At 48.8% G+C, this 26,983-nt stretch overlaps 1 long non-coding RNA gene across 1 annotated transcript; it reads left to right on the top strand.

The window, feature by feature from the left end:
* The first annotated feature begins 19,639 nt into the window (after window positions 1-19,639).
* Window positions 19,640-25,650, top strand: LOC132647038 (uncharacterized). The gene is made up of 3 exons (XR_009585325.1): window positions 19,640-19,762; window positions 19,846-20,011; window positions 24,162-25,650. It is a non-coding gene; the product is annotated as an uncharacterized LOC132647038 (long non-coding RNA).
* Window positions 25,651-26,983: the final 1,333 nt, after the last annotated feature.

Below are 26,983 nucleotides of genomic sequence, written 5' to 3'. Positions count from 1 at the left end.
CAGCCACAGGGAGCCTTTAACTTGGGCTGCAGCCTGGCCCCACCTTGCGCTTCTGGAAGACAACCCCACAGGAGCCCTGGAAGAGAAAACATGTTTTCCTGAGGACTGAGATAAGCTTCTGTTGGGATAAATTAATTGTTTTATTTTTTAATTTAAAATTTTATTGTGATTTTCTGAAAAAGCCTGTGAGAATTTCATACAAGAATACAATGAAACGTCACCATATCTGCTTGTCATTTTGCTGCTCCAAACCCCCGCTTGCAATTTCATGTCGTCTTTCTTTTTTTCATAACCCACTAAGTTCAGTCAGTGCTGCCCGTATGTACATGGTGTGGGGCACCCACAGAAACATGGGAAACCTTTATCAGTGGCCACACCCTCAGGCAGAATGCGTCTCCCTCCCTCATAAGCTCTCAACTGCCAAGAGCTCTGCAGGAAGGGGCCGAGTCTGGAGAGCATGCCTCACCCATGCCTCCGTTTAGGGTGCCTTGATCTTGTGGCTGTAACCACATCTACTCTGAGTTCCTACCCATGCCTCACCCAGACGATGGCATTCACAGCACATTCGACCGTTCTTGCAGTCTTTCCTCCCCCTCTTCCTTGATGTCCCCTGAGTCTTCGAAGTGAGGGATAGGTGAGTTGGGAGACTTGGTATTGGTATTGATGCTCCGTTTAAGGCTGAGCATCTTGCACCTTGTGTCTTGTTCTCAGCCCTTTGACTACTTGTGGGTCTCTGCACTGACATCCGCCCACTGCAGAAAGAAGCTTCCTTAACTGACCTAGTCAGGGTTATCAGTGCTGTAACGAATGACATGACCAAAGCAACTCAGGGAGGAAAGGGTTTATTTGGTTTCTGCTTCTGCATCACTGTTCATCATTGAAGGAAGTCAGGACAGAAACTCAACCAGGTCAGGAACCTGGAGGCAGGAGCTGATGCAGAGGCCATAGAGGGGAGCTGCTTACCGGCTTGTCTGCCTTGCTTAGCCTGCTTTCTTACAGAACCCAGGACCGCAATGATCTGGGCCCTTCTCCATCAGTCACTAATTAGGAAAATGCTCTACACACCTTCATACAGTGGAGCTAACCTCCAACTCCTTTCCTCAGACTCTCTGCAGCAAGGAGCAACTCCTGGGCTGGCCTCTGCTAGCTGACAGTGCTCTAGGAGTGGCTTCACCGGTGCTTTTCCATGCGCATGTACTGACCCTTCTAGAAGAGCCATATGCCCAAATGGTAAGGAACCTCACCAGTACTGCGGGAGACACCAAGCCAGAACTCCAGCCATGCCTTCCCTTCGGCCATCCACTCACGAACATTGAGGTTTAAATGCAGCCTCCCTGAGAATTCAACTTTATGTGTCCAGGTGTCCCCAGCAAACAACAGATGCTGATGTCATGGGCATAAGTCTGCGGTCCTTGGATCTTAAAAGTATAGGGAGAGGCCACCCTGAATGAGGAAAGAGACTGGAGATCTATACAGATTTGGGGGGCATTAGAAACACGTGTTACAACTTGGCAGCTTTAGCCCACTGCCCACCCACTATAGGAAAAACATACAGCATGCCTTGCAACCTACAGACCCCCAGAGGCTCCTAAGGCTGACTGCAGAGCCCTCACTTTGACAGATACAGAGAGCCTTTCTGCTGAGAAGCACTGAACTTCAGAAGGATCAGTGAGGAGACTCTTACACGTTCCCTTTCTCTCAGGATCACTGAAGTCCCCCCGGTCTGACCAGGTACAGATGGAGACTGTCATTTACAACAGAAGTGAGAAATGTGGAGTGAGAACATGAAACCAGCCAAAGAGGGAAGTGATCAGTGAGTGTGTGTGAGTATTTATTTCTGTGTCTGTGGGGATCTGTGTGCAAATTAGTGCATGTCTGTGTGTGTGTTTGTATGTCTCTCTGTGTGTGTCTCTGTGTGGTCTCTGGATATATCTCTGTGTTTGTAGTCTCTGTGTGTTTCTGTGTGTCTCTATGTGTGTGTCTGCAAGTCTCTGTCTGTCTGTCTGTCTGTCTATCTCTGTGGGGGGAGAGGGTGTTAGCCTGACCTGAGCTAACATCTTCTTTAAGGGGTGGGTACCAAAACACTTCACAAGGGGATGGTTGGCTCATGCCAACACTCCACTCTGTGTGCTCCACCTGTCCCCATGGGACTCAAACACCATTTTGGGCCAAGAAGCATCCATTAGCAGAATGCCAGCATTTCAGAAATAAAAAACTGTCAACTCACAGGAATCTTTTTCTGTTTGTGGTAGGATAATACAGTACTCCCCGCCCCTTACCCGAAGTTTTACTTTCTGAAGTTTCTGTCACATGTGGTTAACCTCGGTCTAAAAATAGACATGGAAGCTTCCAGAAATAGTCACGGGCTTTAAATTGCATGCCATCCCCAACATGAAGAGACATTTCACTGCCCCACTCTGGTATAATGGACTGTGAATCCTCCCTTTGTGTAGGCCAGGGTATCCACACTGCGTATGTTACCCCACCAGTGAGCCCACAGTAGCCATGTTATCAGGTGAGTACGGAGCACTGGAGTATGGCAGTGCTTAGGGTTACGGATTGTTGCTTAACATTTATTATTATAACTGTATACTAGTTATCACTCTTTCACATCGCCTAATTCATGTAGCATCTTTACTATAGGTTCTATATGCAAAGAAAAGCACATGCAACGTAGATAAAAGTGTTCAACATTGGATGTAGCTCTGGATACATATTGCTCCTTAAAACATGTCCTGCCTAAGTAAGAGAATACCACTGTATTCTGACCTGTTAACCAAGCGCTTTGTTTTCTGTCTGGGGCATTTTTTTTTCCTTCGAGTGGTGCTACCCTGTCATTTGGGTCATTCAGGTAGGCAGTTAATTTAGACTCGGCGTCCTCAGGCGAGGGGCAACATGACAGGGAACAGAGCATGCACTTGACACAGACGTTCCAGAGGCTGCCGAGACTCTGGAAACTACATCAAGAGTGAAGGCTCAACCGCAAGGGCCTGGTTCCTCAGAGACAAAAGTTCTTGGATTTGGGTTTGGGTTTCATTCGGGAGCAGCCCAGAAGATAAAGTTGAGAATATAAACAGTAAGACAGGAAAGAAAAGAAAAGAAAAGAAGAGAAGAGAAAAGAAAAGAAAAGAAAAGAAAAGAAAAGAAAAGAAAAGAAAAGAAAAGAAAAGAAAAAAGAATGCGTGGAAAGCCACTGTCTCCCTCAGGGTGAGAGTATGTTAGCTGTGGGAAGAGGAACTAGCTGGGAAGTGAGAGCGGCAGATACTGGCTCAGAACCTGGCCCTGGCCTGTCGGTTAAAGCCCAGGCTGTGTGCTGAAAGGGAATGCAAGAAGCCCTGAAAGTATGTCCCCGCTGCAATTGCTCACCAGGGCCTGGGAGATAGTTCCACTTGAACATGGATGTGAGGCTGCCTCAAGCTGTCTTTCCATCATCCCAGGGGCTGCCCGCTGGTCTTCATGGGTGGACATATGCCCTGGCCACATCTTCTGTGTTCTGAGAAGCAAGGCCCAGAAGGGGGAAAGGGGGAGAGAAAGACATGTTTTAGGGCTGTTTTCCAATCAATAGCTCAGGGCTCTGCTTTCATCCTCTTCAGTAGAATGAGCTCCCTGAAGACATGTGCTCTCCAGAGAAGCTGGGGCACGGTGTGGTTATTTTAGAAGGCCAGGTGCTCAGTTCAAAGTAAAGAGTCTTGAGATCCTCTGAACAGATGTGTAGTAGATAACCAGCGGTCTCACCAAAATATGCCAAGGCACGAGATCCCTGAGCCTGACCTTCAAGGTGTCGACCCGGTGCAGGACATGGGAGACCTCACATGATGGTGCCCATACAGGGCACTGCTGTGTGATGTCCCTGCCCAACTCCAGCATGGGATCTCCAGACTGGGAACCTGTGGCCCCAAGGTCTTGGGAATCCCCCTTGGATGAGGCTATTTTACAACTAAGAGCCAGCCAGGCCTCATCAAGATTGTGAAGTCCAATATGGCAGCCACTTCTCATCTGCCACTTTTGACATGTAAGGTTAAATTGATCAAACCATACTAGCCACAGCTTAAAGCACTCAATAGCCACATGGGGCAAATAGCTACCATGCTGGATGAGACAGACAAAAACATTCCATTGCAGAAAGTTCTAATAATTGCTTCATTAATGCATGGACAGACGAGTGATAACCTGAACAAATAGCTATGTGGATAAGTAAATGGAAACATTGGAACATGGCTGTGATGGGTAGGTGGATAGATGGATAGACAGCTAAGCAAGTGCATGACATAAGAAATCAGAATTCAAAGGCTCCTGCCGAGGTACCTGTGGCAGTGGATTTTACCTATTATTATCACTTCTCTCAACAGCACAGCTCCATACTCTGGCTCCACCTCTACTAATGTCAGCTACTTTGCCTGATCCTGAGGCCCAGGCAAGGATCCAAATGCCAACCATGCCATGTATTTCAATGTGGGAACAAGGACCAACCTGAATAGTCATTGAATCTGAGGCAAGGAATCCCGAGATACTAGTTAACCTCTGTAATATCTAACTGGGCAAATGGAGTCAAATTCTATCTCTGCTTTCAATTTTCTCTTCCTTCCACCTGTCTATCCATGATTAACCTATTAAATCACTTATCCATTTACTTACCTACCTATCTGTCCACATACCCATTCACTCACCTGCCTATCCATCCACCCACCTATTTACCAATGCTTCCGTTTAGCTACTGTCTTACCTATGCATCCACCAGCCACCCATCACCCATTTATCTATGTACCATGTACCCGTCTCTCTATTTGTCCATTTATTTAACCATCCATTCATTCATTTACTCACTTATCCTTCTGTTCACCCACCTATACATTTAGCTGTCTATCTACACAGTCATCCATACACTCAATCAGCCTATCTATTCAGCGGCTTGAATGAGAATGTATCCCCACGGGCTCATATGTTTGAATATTTGGTTCCAAGTTGGTGGATTATTTAAGAAGGATTAAGAGGTGTGGCTTTGTTGGAGGAGGTTTGCCTTGAGATTTCAAAAACCCACGCCAGGCTTAGTCTCTGTCTGTCTGTCTCTCTTTCTCTCTCCCTGTCTCTGTCTCTCTGTCTTTGTCTCTGTCTCTGTTTCTCTCTCTCTCTCTCTGCCTGCTTGTGGATCGTGATATAAGCTCTCAGTTACTGCTTCAGCACCATACCTGCCCACCTGCCACCACGCTCCCTGCCGTGATAGTCATGCATTCACATTCTAAGACTGTAAACAAGCCTCCAGTTAAATACTTTCTTTTATAGGTTTCCTTGGTCATGGTGTCTCTACACAGAATTAGAAAAATAAGTAATACAGAAGTTGGTTCCAGGAGTGGGGTATTGCTGTGACCATGCTGCGTTTTGGTTAGGAAAGCAGTTGAGTGCTATAGGGAGAATTAAAGGGCCATTCAGAGCAGAAGCTTGGAAGACAGTAATGCTGAGATCGATGTGGACGGTGGGGGCCCAGCTCAAGAGATTTCAGAGCAGAATAATATTATCATCTGAGCTATGGGCTATTCTTGCGATCTTTCAGCAAAGAATGTTGCTGCTTTTTGTCTTGCCTTAGAATCTGCCTGAGGCTAAATTAAAGAGTTTTGGATTAATGGCACTGGCAAAGGAGATTACAAAATAATCTAATATTGACTTTGCCTCATGGTTATTAGTGATCACTCTCATGCAAAGCTATCATTTTAAAAACTAGGTGTGGCAAAAAGAAATACAAAATGCACAATTTGAGGAGAAAAAGAACACTAAGGAATGTAGTTGTTGAGGCCGTGTCATGTGCTCAAGGAGATGAAAAGTTTAAAGACAGGGATGATGCTAAACAGAATAAAGGAACTGGTGACCTCAGGGTGAGACCCCATCAAGTTAATACTGCAACTTATGAAAGAAAAGGACCTGAGAGATTCCCTTCATCTAAAAAAAAAAAAAAAAGCTATAAAGTAACACTTAAACAAATAAAATTTAAGGAGTGGGGAGAGAAATTGGCAGCTTTGACCATGTGGTTCTGGTTTTAGAGTCAAGGATTCAGGAATAAAGGGGCTGTGGAATTTTCCTCATGGTTAAGAGAAGGCACTGAGGCCAGGTGTGTGGTGAGGTAGTCCCTGCATGGAGGCCTGAGGAGGCCACTGAGTAAAGCTGTGAAGGTGAAGTCTGGATTGCCTGGTGATCCCATGATGTTAAAGATGCTAGAACCATAGAAAATATGCTGTGAGCTGCAAACCAGAAGTGGAATCAGGGGTGGTGGGGAGCTTAAATCAACAAAGCTGGAAGGAATAGGAGATCTGAAGAGCCATCTAAGTTATGTTCCTTGACATCAGACCTAGAGTTCAGGATTTGGAGTTTTCTCTGCTAGTTTCAGTCTTGCTTGGTCCAGTATTTCCTCACTATGTTCCCTCTCCTCCCTTTCAGAATAGTTATGTATATCCTGTGCGATTATATGTTTGAAGCGTGTAATTTGCTCTTTTATTTTGCAGGGGGTTACAGCTAAGAGATTGCCTTGAGTCTCAGAAGAGACTTTGGATTTTGAACTGTGTTGAGACGTGAAAGACTATCAGGACATTTAAAGCTGGATTAAGTAACTTTTGCTTTATGACAAAGCTATAAGCATAAAGGGGTGAGTGGGGGGCAGAGAGTGAAATGTGATGGTTTGAATGATAATGGCCCCCATAGGCTCATATATTTGATACCTATGATATGTTTGATACCTAGTCTGTGGATTGTTTAGGAAGGGTTAGGAAGTATGATCTTGTCAAAGGAGGTGTGGCCATGTTGGAGTAGGGGTGGTCACTAGAGACAGATTTTGAGGTTTCAAAAGTCCATGCCAGGCCCAGTCTCTCCTGCTTGTGGATAAGATGTAAGTTTTCAGCCACTGCTCTAGTCCCGTGCCTGCCTCCCTGTGGCTATGCTCCTTCCATATAGGCATGGAGTCACTCTCTGAACTGTAAACCCACAATGAAATGTTTCTTTCCTAAGCTGCCTTGGTCTTGTGCCTCTTCACAGCAATAGAAAAGTAATTAAGACATCTGTCTTAGGGTTTGTATTGCTGTGAAGAGACACCATGACCAACACAACTCTTATAGAAGAAAACATGTAATTGGGGCCATCTTACAGTTTAAGAGGTTAGTCTGCTATCATCACAGCAGAAAGCATGCTGGTGTGCAGGCAGACATGGTTTCGGAGAGGGAGCTGAGACTTATACATCTTGATCTACAGACAGCAAGGAGAGACTGTGTGCCACCCTGGCGTAACTTGAGCACAGGAGACCTCAAGCCAGCCTCCACAGTGACATACTTCCTTCCAACAAGGCCACACCTACTCCAAGAAGTCCACACCTCCATGGTGGGAAACATGGTGGCCTACAGGCAGATAGGATGCTGAAGAAGGAGCCGAGAGCTCTATATCCAGATAAGCAGAGAGAGACACTGGGCCTGGCTTAAGCATGTGAAACCCCAAAGTCAACCTCCAGTGATACAAGGCCATACCTCCCAATCCTTGTCAAGTAGCACCTCTCCCTAATAACTAAGCATTCAAATATATAAGCCTATGGGGCCACCCCCATTTAAACCACCACAATACCTATCTACCTTCTCTCATTTACCCCCTCCCCATCTACCCATCTACCTATCCACCAATTTCCACTTCTGTAGCTATTTCCTCTTAATTGAAATACTGCCTCCTGGATGAAGAAGGGAGGCTCCTAGGACTCAGGAAAAAATGGCATTTACAAGGCTCAAGATGTAAATGGAATTTCTAAGGTTTGTGAAGTTCCTGAACCTTACAAAAGTCACAAGGCCCCTCCCCAAGGTTACATAATCAGTAACAATTGCTGGTAAGAAGAGACTGTCTGATGGGTGGTACTTCCCGAAACCTGTGCAAGGGGCTCTATAGACACAGCTTTCATGAGTTGTCTGTTACCTGTGCGGGGGTGGCTTTGCTGTGACAGCTGCCTGTCGGTCTCCTGTGTTCCTCTGAGTACCCCAGTAAACTTATGAGTCCACTAAATAGAACTTGGGCAGAGCCACTTTTTTTGTTAGTTACAGATTCCCTATCTGAGGGGAACAGACATTTGTTTATGTCTCTATAGGAAAAAATAGCAGGACAGTTGGTGTCTGCCTCCATAAGGGTTTTTATCTGTGATAAAACACCATGAACCTAAAGCAACTCGGAAAAGAAAAGGTTTCTTCTTGCCTTACAGCTTGTAATCCAACATCCAGGAGATAAGGACAAGAACTCAAGGCAGGAACCTGGAGGCAGGAACTGATGTCGAGGCCATAGAACAACATCACTTACTTGCTTGCTCCAGGCTTACTCAGTTTGCTTTTTTATACATCCCAGAACCACTTGCCCAAGGGTGGCACTGCCTGCTGGGCCCTGCCACGTCAATCCCTAATTATGAAAATGCACTACAGTCTTGCCTAAAGGCAAATCTTATGAAGGCATTTTCTCGGGTGAGAGTGCCCTTTCTCAAATGACTCTAACTTATGTCAGGTTGACATAAAACTAAGCAGGACAGCTTCCAAACATGGGCCAACCTAACCAAACTGTAGCCAATCTATGTGAGGGGAGAGGGTCTGCTGGGAGTGGGGGTGTGCTCCATTTACATATTCACTCATTTCTCTCTCCATCCATCATCTATCCACGTACCCGTGGCCCTACCCACCTTCTCACCTATCTACCTATCTATCCTCTATCCATTGGTCCATCCCTCCATTCACTAGCTACTCATTTATCTGCCCATGAATCCATCCCAGTCTCCACCCACCTAGTCCCACTTGGTACCGGATGCCTTTCTGCTTTCCAGGCGGTACAGGTATAAAAGCACATGAGCCACAGTCACTCACTTCGATATGAAAGTAATTAGCAAGACAACAACTGGTAGAGTGGCATGATCAGTATCCCGACAGATGTGACTTGAATGCTGTGGAGACACAGTGGCCCCTTCCCTCTAACAGTAATCCCTTAGGTGCCGAGGCTGGGGGAGTCTCCAGAGTAACCGAACAAATGCTCTAGGTGTCAATCATTTCTGAAAATATCCCCTCCAACATACAGGGGAGCTTTTTAACAGCCCCAGACAATTCCCCAGCCAAGACCAACACTCACAGCTATCAGTCCAAATGCTGGGTCTGTTCCCAAATTACCAGAGAGAGGCTTGGGGTGGCCAAGGGACACCCCCACCCAGGATTTGTTCTGATCAGAACTTCCTGGCAACGTGCAGCCCAGGCCAGTGACTCACCTGCATGCCCCTGGGGCTGCAGGTCCCAGGTTGTCAAGTCTCCACCCGACAACAAGAACAAACCCAGGACTCCCCAAGACATGAGCTCACCTGCACAGGAGCCTGGAGAAGGCACTCCAACTCCATCTCCTCCTGGCAGGAGATGGAAAGAGCTGGCTCGCTCAAAGGCTCAGCTGCAGGGGCCTCAAGTATAGATATAGGGGCTTGCAGGCTTGACAAGGATGTAAATAACTGGGGGCAGGATTGGTATACAGCTAGTGCCTAATAAATATTCCATGTAGAGTTACAATCTGAGAAGGGTTCCTTTCTGCTCTGAAGATATAAACTAGGATATGAGGTGCACAGGATTATTTCTGAAGTTTGACAAGCCTCAATGAAACACCCTTGTACCCAGGCTCCAGCTTGTACTGAGGGAAAGGACAACACACTGCAAATCAAACCACCTTTGACCTGCCAGGAAGATCAGCCTCCCCGTACACTTCACCTACTCTTTGGAGAGTCCTCATGACACACATCAATAAGCCAGACAGCCCAGAGGTTTAAGATCTCCAGGGAGTTGCCTTTTACACTCATATGATTGGCCACAGAGCATCGATTCACGATGGAGGTAGGCAGGGCCCAACCACGCCCGAGGGGGAGCTGCGTTTCACAGCTGGTTATTTAAAGTTTGAGACCAGATCAATTCACTGTAAACACGGCTTGAGAGCTGAGTGGGCCACGGGGTTTGCAGACTCATTTCTCCCCTATAAAAACACACCCCACGGGCAGCATCTGCCCAAGAGTTCAGGTTGAATAAGTCGATGGGGTTTTCAGAGTAGTAGGTGCTGGGCTCTGTTTGTGGGAGACTGTGGAATCATTTAAACGGCTCTGCATGGAGTGTTTGCTCTTCCTGTTGCTAGGCAACAAACTAGACAGGCATAGCCCAATACTAAAGTTGGGGAGCAGATAAGGAAATGGATGAACTGTATTTAGATGGAGTAAATACCCAAGTGCTGTGAGGACAAGGAACACTAGTATGACACTGAGACTGAGAGGGCAGGGGCTGGAGAGATGGCTCAGTGGTTAAGAGCACTGGCTGCTCTTCCAGAGGTCTTGAGTTCAATTCCCAGCACCCCCATGGTGGCTCACAACTATCTGTAATGTGATCTGGATCTGATTTCCTCTTCTGGCATGCAGAAGCCTGAGGGGGTAGCTCAGATGCTAAAGCACTGGCCATATAACCATGAGGACTTGTATTCAAACTTTCAACACCCTCCTACAAAGCCAGGCATGTTGCATGCATTTGTAATCCTAGTGAAGACACAGAGACAATAAGCCACGACCTGAGCCTGTGGGTCTCACTGTCCAGCCAGCCTACCCTAATTGTCAATTCCCAGGTCCCAGTGAGAGAGCATGTCTCAAAGATCAAGGTGGATGGCTTCAGAGTTATGACACCCAAGGCTGATCTCGGGCCTACACCCATGAACACACACAGGCACATGCACCTGCAGGCACACACACAAAGCAAGGAAGCAAGAAATAAATTAAGACTCAGAGAAGATGAAGTCATTCACTGAATGAGAATAAGGAAAATCAAAACATGAGACACAGGGTCATGGTGTGTTTAAACAGCCTTAGGCAAAAGTTGGCTTGCAAGATTAAACCAAGCAGAACACAGTGAGGAAGGTGGAAGAGGATGGTGTGTCCGGTAGCAATTTTATCCTTAGTTAAATGAGAGGGAGATATGGAGCAAAGGAACCACATGCTCAGAGAGATATGCCTAAGGGATCGCATTTTTCTATGGCCCTTAGGGGAATGGAGGCGAAAGAACAAAGGTGGAAATAGAGACCTGGCAAGAGGCCTTGGGCACTACCCAGATGAACAGATGATTCGGTGGCTGGGAGCAGTGGCAATAGAACCGGGAGGATGTGGCAGAGTCGACATGTGCTAAAGGGTAGAAGCCAGCGCCTCTTGCTTGGCTACAGGGTGGGAAGGAAAGTACACAGCAAATCATAAACTGCTGGCTCAAATGGGTGGACGTGGTGAGAAGAGAGAGGTAGAGAGCTGAGGAGAGGACTCTTGTCAGTAGCGGGCTTGCCACACAAGCATGAGGATCTTGGTTCAACCCCCAGCACCCATGCCACAGCTGGGCATAGTGGGCACATCTGTAATGTCAGTGTTGGCAAGGGCTGGCCAGCCAGTCTAGCACAAACAGTGGGAAAACAAAAAACAATGTGGAGAGTATTTGGGGGAGACAGCAACACTGATCTCTGGCTTCCACACAAAGTCACACACACAACACACACACACACGTATGTACACATGCACAATAAACAATTAATTAATGAAGGAAGAAGGAAAGAAAAAAGGAAGGAGGGAAGGAAGGAAGACGAGAAATGTCTGCAATTAGAGACTGGGGGAATGACCAAATGCTGATGCTGAGTGACCTAAAAACAGCAGGAATTCAGAGGAGAGAGCTGCCTGAAGCTAGCCACGAGGACATATAGTTATCCACGAGTATTTTCTATTGCTGTGATAAATACCATGACCAAAAGCAACTGGGAGAAGAAAGGGTTTATGTCAGCTTACAGTTGTAGTCCATCATGAAGAACTCAAGTAGTAACTTGGCATCAGGGAGGGAAGGAGAAGCCATGAGGAATGCTGTTTACTGGCTTGCTTAGCCTGCTTTCTCAAATGACTCAGGACCACCTGCCCAGGGGTGGCGCTGCTCCCCATAGCTTGGAATAATTAATCAAGAAAGTGCTTGACAGACTTGCCTTTATGCCAATCTTACAGAGACTCTAGCTTGTGCCAAGCTGACACAAAACTAACACACTATGAAACAGCCTCGGTGCAGGGATGCTTCCAATATAAGAGTGGGAGAAGGAAGAGTAAACTAAGAAGACAGAGGCAATGTCTCCCTAGAAGGAGGAAGAGAGTGTGAGAAATTAGAGCAACCATGTAAAAGGCCTGGGAAGAGCTTCAAGGAGGCCAACAGAGCACACACCTCTAGGAGCTCAGCAACACAATGACCTGCCAGGAACTTGGCCATCAGAGGTCACTAGTAGCACCTGGCCAGAGCGGTTCCATTGTGTGTTGGGGACAAAAGGATTAGAGTAAAGAGGAATAAAGGAGAAGAGGGAAGCAGAAACAGCAAGTGGGGCAGTTGACAAGTTTTCTAGATGCCCATATGTTTGAGATAGACGAAATGACCCATTTCTTCCCCAAGGAGACCTGGTTAAGTAGAAAAGCATTGTTCAGAACTGTTGGAGGACTTTATGCTAACCCTAGAAGCATCATTTTTAATGTTCACTTTTCCTTTAAATAAGCTGAGATGTCGAGGACCAGGACAATTGGACTTCCTAAGTGATGGCTGTTAGACTGGGTATCGCAGCTGCCTTAATATAAAACCATCCACCCAGCAGTCAGCTAGGTTGCCCGTTTGCTAGGCCAACTGCTTTGAACCCTCTGTAGATATCTTGAGGAAGCTAGACTCAGGCCACAGTTTCTTGCTGTAACGCTAGCTGACCCCACCTACTGCTGTTACTCACCATTACCGGAAGCTGAGGCCCTAATAGATGCTAAGTGCTGTGCACTGATGCTTAAAGTGCAGAGCACTCTTTTTCCAATCCCTTTCCCAAAACCCTAAAACTCCCAGCTTCCAAAGCCTGGAGCAATAAGAACCTAGCTTTTGTGGTCTCTAGTCCAGCCCCCAGGCCTGAGGCACTGCAGGGCCTGTGACGGACACTCTGGCAAACCTTCTCTTCATCCACCTGTGAATTTGTTACCTAGGAAGGGCAGAAGTTTTTGGCCAGATGTTTGGTGACCACTTTAGAACACTCTAGCCCACATAGGTTCATCTCTCACCTTGAAGAGTCCTGTGACCCCAGGACAGAACTGAGAAAACTTCCTCTCCAGCTTCCTTTGCAGAGAGACCAAAAGCATGTGACCTGGCTGCACCAGCCCCATTCAACCCAGATGCCAGTACAGGATAAGGCTCCAGTGAGCAGAAGTGGCCAAACGTTAACCTCCAAGCTTCCAGGGGCCCGATGCTGGCAGCTGGACCGCGGTAGTAAATACAGTCTCCAGGCAGCACACACACAATGGCAGGTGTCCCCTCTGTGGGGTTCTGTAGCGCTGAAGTTCGATGTTGGACCCTGAGACTTCTTCGGAGTCTGCTACTCTTAACTTCTCCAAAATTCCATCTAGTAAGCCCTGGCTTACTTTACTCATCCTGATACACGCAGCATCCATTGTTGTAAGCAAGAGCCACACCTGGTGGGGACAGACCTTGGGGCAAGGGGGATGGAAGAGCTTCTTGCGTGAGAAGCTGAAGAAGTCTACCTGTGGTCACTCTGAAAAGATGAAAAAGAAAAAAAACGAAGCCACACGCGTCTTTTATTAATGCGTTTCCAAACTAGGTCAGCCAAGGTGCCAAGTGACCTTTACAATCCCAAAGGAACCCAAACTCACACCAACAGGAAGCTGTGGCCCCAGAGTGGGGCCATCCTCTTATAGGTGACCATAGAAAATAACGCACAAGTGGATCTAGGCGTGTAGCTCAGTGCAAGAGAGCTTGCCTACAAGGCGGAAGGCCACATTGAGTTCCGCCTCCAGCACACAGAGAGAAAGAGGAAGCTGGGGTGAGGGGCACCAGAGCACAGGACCAACTCCATGTGTCCAGAATGTCTGCATGGCTCCTCCAGGAGCTGAGCAGCATCCCTGACAGACAGCATCCCTGATGCCGCTCTGGAGCTGGTCCTTACAGGCTAGCCTTCGGCGGCAGGCACAGCCTGTGCTGTCCCCCACCCTCTCATTCGTAGTGGAGGCTGCCATTGCATTTTTACCCCTGATGGTGGGTGTTGGAGCACACAGCTGGTCTCTGCGTTTCTGGGACCTTGGGATGTCTCTGGGGGTGGGGCCTGCCGTATAGGCTGCCTGGGGTGGCAGAATCAGCCTGACCGCTTGCCTTGGGAGGCACTGTGTTCTCTGCACATTAGAGGCCAGGCCGGGCAAGTGCTGACTCATAAGGAGAGTGTGGTGTGGCAAACCGCCCGACGCCATGCAGGACCTCCTCCTTTCATTCCGGTGAAGCCTCGTGAGGAAGGAAGTAAAATGTGCTTGCCTACAGTCCTCGTTTCTCAACCAGAAGCCCCGTGGCTCCCACCCAACCAATGAAATACAGGTGTAAGGATCTGAGGGAGAGACTCTTGTCTAAACAGGGGCTCAGCGCTCCACTGGGGGGGGGAAGCCTGCCTTTGTTCCCCTGCCTCTCTCTCCTCTCTCTTCCTCCAGCCGGAAAAAGAGGTGATGATGGCGATGGAGGAGCCATCTCTTGATTGTAATATATAGGAGTGGCGTCAGCCAGCCTGAGGGAGCCAACAAGTTGAGGAGAGTTAGGAAAGAGAAGAGCGTTATGAGGAGGCGGGGGCCAAGAGTGGAGAGCTTGCTGGGAAAGTCAGTGTGCCCAGCTCTCAGGGGACCAAGGTAGGGAATGCTGAGAGAGGGGTACTCTCGTGGGAACAGAGAGGACATGGGAGCTGGGAAATTCGTTTATCGTTATTTTTAACTTTTTCATTTGTTTGGGAGAGGCTGGTGGGTGCGCACATATGTGGAAGTCAGATGTCAGTCCTTCTTCTGCCACTAGGGCCTGAGGATCAAACGGAGCCCAGAAGGCTTGATGGCAAGCATTTCCCCCCACGGAGCCATCTCGCCGGCCCGAAATTCCCTTTTCTTACTAGTGCAGCCAGGAAGGAAGATAGCCTTGGCAAGCAAATTCTAGACTACCCATTATCTGCAATAGGAAAAAACATCATCCTTGATAGTAACAGGGCAAAAGGCCTTACACCTTAAACTCTCCCCAACTTAGTTAAGGGGGGGGAGGACACGAAACTGAAATTCAGCATTGAATTTGCATAATGTCAATGAATACGAGACTCTTGCTTTGGCCAGGCAGGTTGGGTCACCATAAAATAGGGATGCGGCTGTGAAGAAGGTGTGTTCCCAGGCAGCCCCTCTGGAATTCAGAGGTAGTCTCCAGGGGAAACTAATACAGTAGTTCCTGTTTCAACGTTACCCATGGTCAAGGTCAGTTAAAAAAATTAAATGGAAGATTCCAAAGGGTTTTTTTTTTTTATTTTCAAATAACTTCCATTACAGTATATTGTTCACTTATTCTATTTTATTAGTAAACATTGTTGTTCATCTCTACCAGTTGCCTAACTTTGAAATTAACCTTCACTAGAGGTCTGTATGTACAGGAAGAAGCAGTGCTGTGCACACAGGCTCCAAACATCTGTGGTTTCAGACCTTTTCCAGGGGTTAGTGGGGACTACTGTACTCAGTCAGGAACCCCAAGGCCTTCTGACAACATTAAAGAGCCAAGAACAGGGGCCCAGGCAGCTCTGGGAGAGCCCTTGTGGGCAGCAGAGGGCTGGGAGAGCATCATCCCACGTGGCTGTGCTTGCTCGTCTTCTGTACAGCAGGAGCCACACAACCACAGCTGCAGGGGGCTGCTGGGCCTGCATCCAGGATAACACTTACCAGCCTCAGTGAGGGCAGGAGGGAGGAATGAGGACTGGGGAGGGGAGCTCACATTCCCTTTGCATCCCAGGTGGCCAGAGAGGCCATGGGCCACTACTGTTCTTGAATGTGATGGACTCTGTAGTCCTCGGTGCCATAGGGCTTATGCTTCCCTGTCACAGACACAACAAGCAAGGCTTATAGAGACAGAGCAGTTGGCCAGAGTCACCCAGCGTTGGGGTGGGCTGGGTCTATTAGCTTTGGATCCCCTGTTCCACCTCCGGCTTCCTTAGCACCCATTGATTCCCTAAGGTAGCACCTGCATGCAGCCATCACCTCACGATGCTGAGGCTCAGTGGTGTGGTCACGCCACACTTGGGCTCTGCAGCTCGCTTGTCTTAGCTCGATTCTCACTGATTGTGTGGCCTGGGGCCAGTTTTCAGCCTCGCTGTGTGCTTTGGTTTCCTTCTCTGTAAAAAGGGCAATGAGAGACTAGTCTCTACTGCATGGTTCAGATGTGAGCAGCGCAGTCTAAGGACCAGCTACTGCTATGTTATTTTGCCATTGTTGATGTTGGTGTGAAGTTGTGCAGCTTGGGAACAAGCCTGGAAAAATGGCCCTGCCCACTTGAGAAGCCCCCAAACCTGCTCTCTGACATCCCAGCTCTACCCTTCCTGGAAGTGTCTTCTGTTTTATCTCTCTGTTCCGAGGGGTCAGGCACAAGCTCTTCTCAGCTTTGGTCGCCAGATAGCTTCCTATCCCAGAGGAAGCGAAACTACCCCTGGTCAGGTCCTGGGCAAGAGGCTGTGAACTTCCTCTGGGTGGATTCCAGACCAGCCTTCACAGGGTTGGCTGCCTCTGCCTGAAGCTATGTGTGGACCTGAGGGCTAGCTGTTGAGGGAGCTTGCTCCCTTCCCTGGGCCCTGCCTGCCAGGTGCAATGTGGTTGCATGGTGGGTGAGGTCCCTGCCCTGTCTGTCTGTAGGCTCTGCTCTAACTCCACTGCCAAGCTCTCCTTAGGTCCATGCTATGTCTAGGCTGAACCCAGCTCTCCTCTCTCCACCAGATCCTGGTGGGCCCAGATAGGCTGCAGGGAGGTACCCACCATCCCAGGATACCCCCTAAGCCATGCCACAGCCATCTCTACCTATACCCAATACGCCAAACCAGGGGCCTTTCCCACCCCCTACCTATACCTGATAAGTTAAAGTGGGCAGCCTTGGGATAAAGGAGACGAGGGCCCTCTGGACAGTAAATGACAACCTTCAGTTGTGTTCCTCCTTTGCAGAAAGGCAAGCCCTGGGCCAGCAAACTCTAGCCCTAGCCCCAAGTTGTACAACAGGCACTTGAAGGGCCAGAAACAGTCCCTGATAACCTTATCGGCCACCCAGCCACGGAGACTTCCTGCCGCCCCAGCCACCCACAAAAACATTGCTGCTGATTAGAACTTCCCAGAAACACTGACACTCGCCGCGCCTTCCAAGAGCTGAGGAGACACCCTGGTGACTTCTGATGATGCCCTGCTCTATTTTAAAGCAGCACAAAAAGAAAAAAAAATTATTTTGGGTTCTTCAAATCAGCTCTTGAGATCTTTGGAGAGAAATTTGCCAGCTACCTTAAACACACACACACACGCACACACACACGCACACACGCACAAAAGCACCCATGTTCTTTAACTCCTTTAACTATGTGGCTAATAGTAGAGCTTACAGAACTAACTGAATGGGAGGAAGAAAGTACTAGCTAAGGTTGCCCACCAGTGGATTCATCAGAGTACCTGAACTCCACCTGAAAATGCCATCGTGTCCAAAAATGGGAGGAGAAGAGAGGGAGGGGAGGAGGGGAAACGGGGGAGAAAAGAAGGAAGTTAGGCTAGAAAGGAGGACCCGTGGTTCCCCGCCTCACTGTGTCCTAGAGAGCTCTTAAAATCTAAGGGACAGTGCTTATGGAGAGAGGGCTCAGTGGGCAAGAGCTTACTGTGCAAGCATGAGAGGTAAGCTCAGGTCCCAGCGGCCACCGAGAAAGTTGACATGGCTATGTGAACCCCTTTAACCCCAGATCCGGGGAGGGTGCGGATACAAGAGAATGACTGATTTTCCGGCTGCCACCCTTGGCCCTGGTTTAGTGAGGGACCCTGTCTCAAGGGAACAAGGGGAGGTGATAGAGAAGGACACTTGATGTCCTCTTCTGGCCTTCATGCACACGTACACACATGCATGCACAGAGATTCTCTCTCTCCCTCCCTTCCTCCTTCCTTTTCCCCCCACCTCTCTCTCTCATACACACGCACAGTTTTTAAAGATTTATTTTAAATATATATTCATGAGTGTTTGCCTGCATGTACATATGTGCACCACATGTGTGCACAGCCCTCACAGGCCAGAAAAGGATGTATATCCCCCTGGAAATGGAGTTACAGGTAGTTGTGGGCCACTGTATAGGTGCTGGGAAGCCAAGCACCCAGTGTTCTTAACTGCTGAGCCATCTCTCCAGCCCCAACGGTCGTGGTGTGTGTGTGTGTGTGTGTGTGTGTGTGTGTGTGTGTGTGTGCGTTCACAGCAGCCAGAGGAGGCCATGGAGTCTCCTCTCACCCTTTGTCTCACTCTCTTGTGACAGGGTCTTTCACTAAATGTGGAAGACAAGCCCAGATTGCCCAGCAAGCCCCGGAAGTCCTCCTGTCTCTGCGCTCATAAAGCACAGTCATGTCTGGATTTCTATTCAGATGCTGGGATCCAAACTCAAACCGTGCCTCTAAGGCAGCAGCCACTTCTGCTCACGGAGCCATCTCTCCAGCCTGCTACCAGGTTTTAGAAAGTGAAATCATGCTCTTGACCAAGAACACACGCATCAAATCCTCCTTCCCATGCCCTGGTTATTTAGCAGATGCCCCAATCTCAGCCCATGAAGATCGCAGAACCATGCGGACTCTGCCAGGCATGGTAGCTTGGGTAGGCAATGCCAGTGTTTGGGAGGCAGAGGCAAGAATAGCTCAAGTCCAAGGCCAGTCTGGACCACTGCATGGCAGGATCCAGGTGCTTTGTATACACCCCTCTGCACCTCCAAACTGAGCCACTGGGCCTACACTCTGACCTTCACACAAGGACTGGCCTGTGGTCCCTGAGGAAGACTCCAATACCTGTCCACTGCCTCCCCATTAGCCACAGTTAAAGCTGGAGCCGCTCCCCAGAGCATGGCCCAAGGCATTGGTTCCCTTCGAAGACATCCCACCCCACCCCCACCCACAACTGACTCACCAGCGCCAGTGGCTCCCCTGGGACCATTTGACTGTCTGTGACACCTGGAGGCGGCTTCCTCTTCCTGAGCTGGGGGGGGGGGGGCAGTGAAAACCCTCTAGGGAGAACACAGCTGGGAAAGAGAAGAGCCACAGCAGACTACCAAGACAGCAGGTCAATTGTCCCTGGTTACTCGCCTTTTCCCGCCCTCCCTTCTGGAGGCTTCTGGAGATAGTGTATTCCGCTGCCTGTCTGCTTGGCCTCTGCCTCGCCTGCCTGAAGGTGTGGGTGGAAGAGGATGCCGGGGCTGCTCTGCGGCCCTGGGCAGGAAGGAAAGGAGCCGCTGGCTGTCCCCCTGACCAGCCCAGACCAGCTAGCGAAGGATGCCTGTCCTCTGAAAAGCACCCTGTGACCCAAGGTGCAGAGCCGGGTCAAAAGCGGGAGGAGCTATGGGAATGAGGATGTGTAAAAGGCAGCCTTCCCCACTCCACCTACTGTGTCCCTAGAGGGTGCGCCCCACCCCGTTCTCCAAGCAGACATGAGAGAGAAGAGGTCAAGTTGGAGCTGGGTGGGGTTAAAAGTAGAAGGGCAGGAAGATGACCACAGGGGACAGATAGAGAACTAAGGAGGAAGATAGTCATTAGTTACGATGTTTTCTGTTGCTGGTGCCAGAGGCACCAGCAGGGGAGGTGGGGGTGGGGAGAGAAAGACAGACGCACTCTTAGCTTACATCCCAGGAAGTCTGTCTTCAGATATGGCTGGATGCAGGGACACAGGTGACGTCATTCTCTCTTGGCTTTCCTTATCTTGACTTGCCTTTAGTCCAGTTGGTTGTTGACCTTTCATTTCTTTTCGACAGATGGACTTTGCTGTCATGGCAGAGACTGCTGGTAGCCCATGCTTACATCATGCCAGCTTGTCAAGCCAAGCAGAAGCATCTCTGTAACAGGCCCATCAAGATCTGATGGGCTTACGCCCTCGGTGGCGTGACCACTGGTTCCAGAAGAGAGAAGAATGAACTTCAGGTAAGTCCGGGTCATGTGAGCTCAAGGCACTAAAGGCAGAGTCACAGCAGAGTTATTTCTGGAGATAGAGAGACCGGCTTTTGTATTACCCCAGGTTAGTCCAGGCTGTACAAAAAGCCTACGGCAGGCCTTATGGAGATGGCTCAGTGGATAAAGGAGCTTGTGACCAAGCTTGAGGGTCTGAGTTTGATCCCCCAAGCCCCCATGGTGGAAGGAGAGAACAGACCCTTGTAAGTTGTCTTTTGACTTACACAGATGTGTGTCATGGCATATACTGCCACCCCACCCACGACGCATGCACTAACCAAATAAATGTAAGGAAAAGTAACCTCAGCTAGGCAGACGTTTCCTGCTGGAGGCAGCTGAACTTGAAAGACTCCCAGGAGCCTATCTAGACGGGGAGACCCCGCTTCCCAAGGAACAGCGAGACCAGCCTTCGGATGCAAGCCGCAAGAGGTTTATTTTGATACACGGGTACCCGGGGCGACCAAGCCTATTGGAGGACTTGCGCGCCTCTCGGTTGGGGTGATGGGTTTTTATAGGGCTCGAGAGCAGGAGGCGTGGTTACAGAAGCGAGAAGCATAGTTACAGGGGTCTGATTGGGTGGTTTGAACAAAGCCGTAGTTAAGTCACGTACCCAGAACAGGGAAGGGGGGAAGGCAGATTGTGAGTCGAGTCACGTACCCACCCGGAACCGGGAAGGCGGGAAAGAATGCAGCGAGGTAGCTATCCCCTCAGGGAACTTACTGCTATACCGCACCTACTCTACATAACAATCGCTGCTTATCTTTTGGTCTCTCAAACTGAGATGCGAAGTGTGGAGGACACCCCACAGAGGAACTCATTCTCCTTTCCAGTGGTTTCTCACGTTTCCTTTCATCAAAGTCACTTGTACATGAGGCAGATGGATTGCAACACACCAAAATCACAATACCACCTGTGGTGGTTTGTTATTGGTTGTTAATATTTATTATTGATTTATCTTTAGGTTAAACAGTGGTTATTCCTAAATGAGCTCTATACCCACATCATCACACAGAGAATAGGATCTATTTAATTAACCTAGAGCACAATGCTGGGCAATAGTTACTCCATCCTAAATCTCCAAGCTTGTATAGCTTCCTTCCATTCAGATTTCACCCATTATACTTGCTTTTAGTCATATCTTAGGTCCGGTTCGTCTCTCCTCATGCTTCCAAGACCTCTCTTGCCAATCTCTCCTCTCCCCACTCCTCCCACTCGCTTCCTTTCTCCTCCCCTCTGGACCAGGATGCCCTACCCTATTCTCTCCATTGCCCAGCACTGGCTGGTTGTTTTATTGACAATACAGAGAACAAATGGTGGCATGTTTATGAAATTGAGACAGGTAATGCTTAGAATAAACATCACAATGCAGTGTCCAATTGAAAGCAGATAGTGGGGTAAAGAAATCAGCGTTTGAATGAACGGGTAAATTGTATACATTCCACAAGAACGTACCAACAGTGGTTTGCATGAAAGTGGCCTTCTGAAGGCTCACAGAAAATGACACGATTAGGAAGTGTGGCCTTGTTAAAGTTGGTGTAGCCTTCCTAGAGGAAGTATGTCACTGAGGGTGGACTTTGAGGTTTCATATGCTCAAGCCAGACCCAGTGTCACTCTCTCTTTCTGCTGCCTCCCAGTCCATCACCATGTCTGCCTGCATGTCACCGTGCTTCCTGCCATGATGATAATAGACCAAACCTCTGAACTGTAAGCCAGCTCCAATTAAATGTTTTCCTTTATGAGAGTTGCCATGGTCACAGTGTCTCTTTACAGCAATAGAACTTTGACTAAGATGCTACCCCACACCCACATTACTAAGCACTAAAAGCATTGTGGTGGTGCACACCTGTAATGTTAGCAGCACCCAGGGGGCAGATGTGCAAGGCAGGGGGTGTCATGAGTTCCTGAACCATGCTGAGAACCTGACTCAAGGGGGACTGCACCTCAAGGTGCTGGGACTCATGACCAGAGTGGTTCCAAGTTCACCAGAAAGAAAAAAGAATGCAAGAGGAAAAGGGGGGCACAAGTGGAGAAAGCCAAATCCTAGTGCACTAATAGCTGCCATGTGGCTTTGCCTCAAATAATAAACATAGCACTACCACGTGATCCAGCAATTCAGCTCCGGGGCACAGACCGGAAGGAACTGAAGCTGGGTGGGAAAGGTGCATCGGGATCCAACCTCTAGCCGCTGCTCAAGCCACATGTTTTGTAGCAGTCCTTCCACCAATACCAAGAGACACCCACTGAGACGTGACCTTTGACCAGTGCACAGATCTCTCACCCGGTACTCAAATTTACATCAAAGCCATGCAACCCGGATCCCACATCCGGAATCCCGCATCCTTCACCGCACACCCACCTTCCTGAAGATCAGAGCCCAGATGTAGGCTTCTTCTGTGAACCCCTCCCCCTCATCCTCAGAAATGAGTGGGAACAGACCCCATTTCTCCCACCTGGCATTCTGATTCCTCTCTTCAAAGGCTCCACAACGATGTTTGTCTCTGATGCTGGAGCCTGATCGATATTTGGAGCCCATGCCATGCCATGCTGTTGCCTCCTTTTCCATGGCATTGATCTAACTTTTTCAATAAACTCCATACTGTCCTGAATCTAGCTGTGTCTCCCTTGAACCCCCGCATGGAGAACCTTCCAGAAGGAATTTGACGAGATCTTAACACACATAATTCTGGTGCAGCATTATTCACAATGCCCAAGGGTAAGCTTTCCATCAGTAGGAGAATGGCTACACAAGGCATATATATGAAGCAGTACTATTTAGCCATAAAAAAGGAAAATCAGACATATGCTACAACATAGGTGTGAGCTGACGACACCATGCCGGTGTCACAAGCCAGTCACAAAGAGTCTGCTAATACCAGGCATCCAGAGCAGGAAGACTGCTGGGGACAAAGCAGAATGGTGGCTGCCAGGGGCTGGAGCAAGGGGAATGAGAAGGGATTATTTGATGGATGCAGAGTCTCTGTTTTGCAAAATGAAAACACCCTGTGGGCGGATAGTGGTAATGACCAGACAGTGTGCCTGAGGTTGCCTGCAACAGTTCTAATAGCCAACTGTTAGACTAGGTCACAGTCCTGGGGACCAGACACCCAGAATGGGACCTGAGCAGGTCTTGCAGACAGATGGCCACCTCCTGACTACACACTTGTGTGACCATTCCTTGGTTCATGCACTTGCAAGGAAAGCTCCCACTTCCTCTTCTGTTGGGTTTGTTCTCCTGATACGGAGTCTTACTCTAGCCCAGGCTAGCCTAGAGCTCATTGGGTAACCCAGGCTAGCTTGGAGCTCATGGCAGTCTTACCGGTTATGGAATTTCAGACATGAGCCGCTATACCCTCTGGATCTCCTCTTCTTTTTAATTAAGGAATTAACTTTTAATATTTTGACCATTTCACAAACATATATTTTGGTCACTTAATCCCCCTTTATCCTCTCTTATCATCCTCCCACTCCTGACGAACCCCTTTTATCCAGGTCTCCCTTCTATTTCCATGTCTCCTTATGTAATCCATTGAGATCAGAGTTGTTTGCATGGCTGTGAGATTATACTCAGGTCATGGGCAACTCCAACCATTGACTGCCAACAGTTGTTCTTCCAGGAGGGATGGGCCTCATGTCAACAGGGTGAGTCTTGTGTAGGCCTTGTGCTAAATCCCTGGGTACAACACATCACCCAAAGGCAGCATTTCACAGCGTCCTCCCATCCCCCACCACTCACATTCTTTCTAATCCTTCTTCTGCAATGTGCCTGCTGGAGTGGGACAGGGGTATCCTGTTTAGGGGTGAACATTCAACAGTCACTTATTCTCAGCACTTGGACCAGTTACCTGTCTGAGCTAACCATTTTCAGATGCAGACAGATGCTCAGGCTGAGCCAGCACTAACCCCTGACTTTAAACATTACTGTTTAAAAAACGGCATGGCGCCATTTTGGTTTTTAGACAGTCTCGCTGCATCACCTTAACTAGCCTGGTACACACTGGCACTGAACTGGCAGTAATCCTCTTGCCTCAGGATCTCTCTTTCTCTCTATGGATACAATAACCAATCATGGAGCGGCCTCATCTACACAGAATCACCTCTCATTCACCCCACCTCTATTTTTCAGAACAGGATGATCTCCTCGGCCACACTCAACACAGCACCGAATCTGTGCATCTCAAGCCCATCCCAGCCCCACCTCCAGCCCCTCTCCAGGGAAGAAACCTCCTGTCATTCCACCTTGCCCTCCCAGAGTTACCCTGACTCAGGTGTCGGGCAGCAGAACCAGCTGCAGACATACAAAGAGCAACTTTTTCCGCTGAGGGAAAGCAGCCTGTGCCTCTGGGGCCTTGCCAGGATGGAATCCAAGCTTGGAGACAGCAGCCTCTACACTGTCCGGGCCAATACCTGCCAGGAGGGAAATGAGAAACTCTCGCTGGGAACTGCGTGGCTCTGCTCCGAGACCTCTGGCCACAAATGACTGCTTATCATTTGTGGGCTGGTCCCAGCAGGGGGAAGCAGAGCCTGATCCCTCTTGTCTAGAGCCATTTCCAGTGCAGGAGGCCCTGGTTTTGTCCAGGGACACTGCAGGTCTGTGGGAGAAAGAGAGGCATGTGTCCCAGCCCCAGGCCTGGCCTCTGTGGGTGGAGATAAAGAGATCAGATTCTCTTGGAGACCTCTTCCTGTTCCCCAAGTGCTTGCCAAAGCTCCAAAACAGCTCTATTCAGGGTGATAAGGGGGTGACAGAGCCAAAGGCCCCAGGGACAGCCCCAGCCAGATGGTAGATGGCCTCAGCCTGAGACAGTGAGGGAGGAGTGGAATCGGACCCATTCATCCTGACATGCAAGAGCCTTGGACAAGGAGGAAGCAGCTGGGCTCCAGGCTGCCTTCTGAATCCTATGTCCACAGTGATTATTTTAAATTATTAAAAATTACATATAATAAGAGTGTGTGTGTGTGTGTGTGTGTGTGTGTGTGATGTAGAGGTCAGGACAACTTTCAAGAGTTGGTTCTCTTCTTCCGTCATGTGTATACTGGGGGTTGAACCCAAGGTTTAATGCTTTGCAGCAAACATCTTTACATCAGTAGCCTCGGATGACTTTAAATGCTTGCAGGGAATGGAGTGATGGCTAGGCAGTTAAGAGTGCTTGCTGCACAATCATGAGGACTGGAGTTGATCCCAGTGCCCATATGACAAGGTAGGCAGCCCCCCAAAATGTTTTTAACTCCAGCTCCAAGGAATCTGTGCCTTCTGGCTCTCTCTCCCTCACACACACACATATACATGAACACCTGCTCCCATATACTCATATAGACACACAAACATAAATAAAACAAATCTTTTTTTAAACTAAAGAATATTTGCAGCAGATTGGGGTTATGAATTCATAGTCTCTTAGAGCCCTGAATCCAGAAGGCCACTCCCCCAATACAAGGAGCCATCAAGGCCTCTATGATTTATCCATAGAGAAGCTCAGGCACTGCCCGCTCCACATGCTTTCTGAAGAAGCCTTGAAGGAATGATACTGTTACAGACTAAATGTGCTACTTGGCTTCCAGATTCCCAGGTTGGAGTCCCATCACTACTGCTTCAGAATGTGGCCTTATTAGCAAGAGGGTCATCAGGTATAATAAGCCACGCTGCAATCACACTGCGGTAGGGATGGGTTTGATTCAATTTGCCAATAGTCCTAATAGGCAGGGGAAGTATGGCATAGACACGCAAACACACACACACACACACACACACACACACATTCTCATACATAAGATGACGTGAGGGACCTGGGAAGTCAGCCATCTTCAAGCCAGGCGAGAGGCTAGAACAGATCCTTTCCTGGTTCGGAAGGAACCAGTTCCCTTGACACCTTGACTTGGACTTCTAGCCTGCAGGACTAGGAGATGACCTTTCTGTCCTTCTCCTGTAGACCAGGGACCTGGAAACACAAGCAGAGGCCATGAAGGAACCCTGCTCACTGGCTTGCTCAGCCTGTCCACCTATACAGCTATAGCACCCAGAGCGCTACCTCTCCACGCTGGGCCCTCCATCGTGAATCAAGAAAACACCCACAGACATGCATAAAGGTAACCTGATAGAAGCATTTTCCCAGCTGAGGTCCCCCTTCCCAGTTGACTTTAGCCCAGGGCAAGCTAACAAACACCAACTAGTGCAGGCAGATACATACGCTCCTATGGTCATCATTGTTACTGCATTGGCTTGTTTCCAGTGTTTGGCTGTTATGAGACTTTGATTTTGTTCCTCAGAGCTGAGAATCACACTCAGGCCTCGTGTATGCTGAGCCTCAGGTCTATTACCTCAGTCTCATACGAGAACACCTGCCAGGACTGCATTTGGGGCAATGCTTCAGAGTGGAATGGCTAGATCACAGAGTTTGTGAGTGTGTTTGTCAGAGTGCTGACTGGCCTCCAATGTGTCCATGGCAAGATATGTTCCACCTAGCAGTGGGCATTTGCCATCGGCACCCTCGCCCACACGTCTCGGGAGCACCCCACTTTAAACGGGGGCAGTACTTAGTGTGTGGTGCTACTGAACGGTTTTAAGATTCACTTTATTTTCATGAGTACCGTGTTCTGCCTGCACGTGTGTCTGCCACGTGCATGCCCGGTACATGTGGTGGCCAGAAGAGGGCGTTGGATGGCTTGGAATTAGATAGATTGGTGTAAGCCATTATGTGAATACTGGGAGTTGAACCTGGGTTCTTCATGGGGGTGGGGTGGGGGCAGAAGAGATCCTCACCAGGGTCTTAATTTGTATACTCCTGCTTAAGAATAAAAGTGAGCAGTGTCTTTTCATGTGCTTCCTCTGTGGTGGGGTTAGTGTTCAGACTCTCTCAGCTCCGGGGTTAGTAGTGTTATTGTCATTGGCATATAGGAGTGCCATATACACACAAATACACACCCATTCTCGTACATACACATGCATTCATA

Source organism: Meriones unguiculatus, chromosome 14 (genome assembly GCF_030254825.1).
Source record: "Meriones unguiculatus strain TT.TT164.6M chromosome 14, Bangor_MerUng_6.1, whole genome shotgun sequence".
In the NCBI taxonomy this organism is placed as follows: Eukaryota; Metazoa; Chordata; class Mammalia; order Rodentia; family Muridae; genus Meriones; species Meriones unguiculatus.
This window is presented reverse-complemented; position numbering and strand designations above follow the sequence as displayed.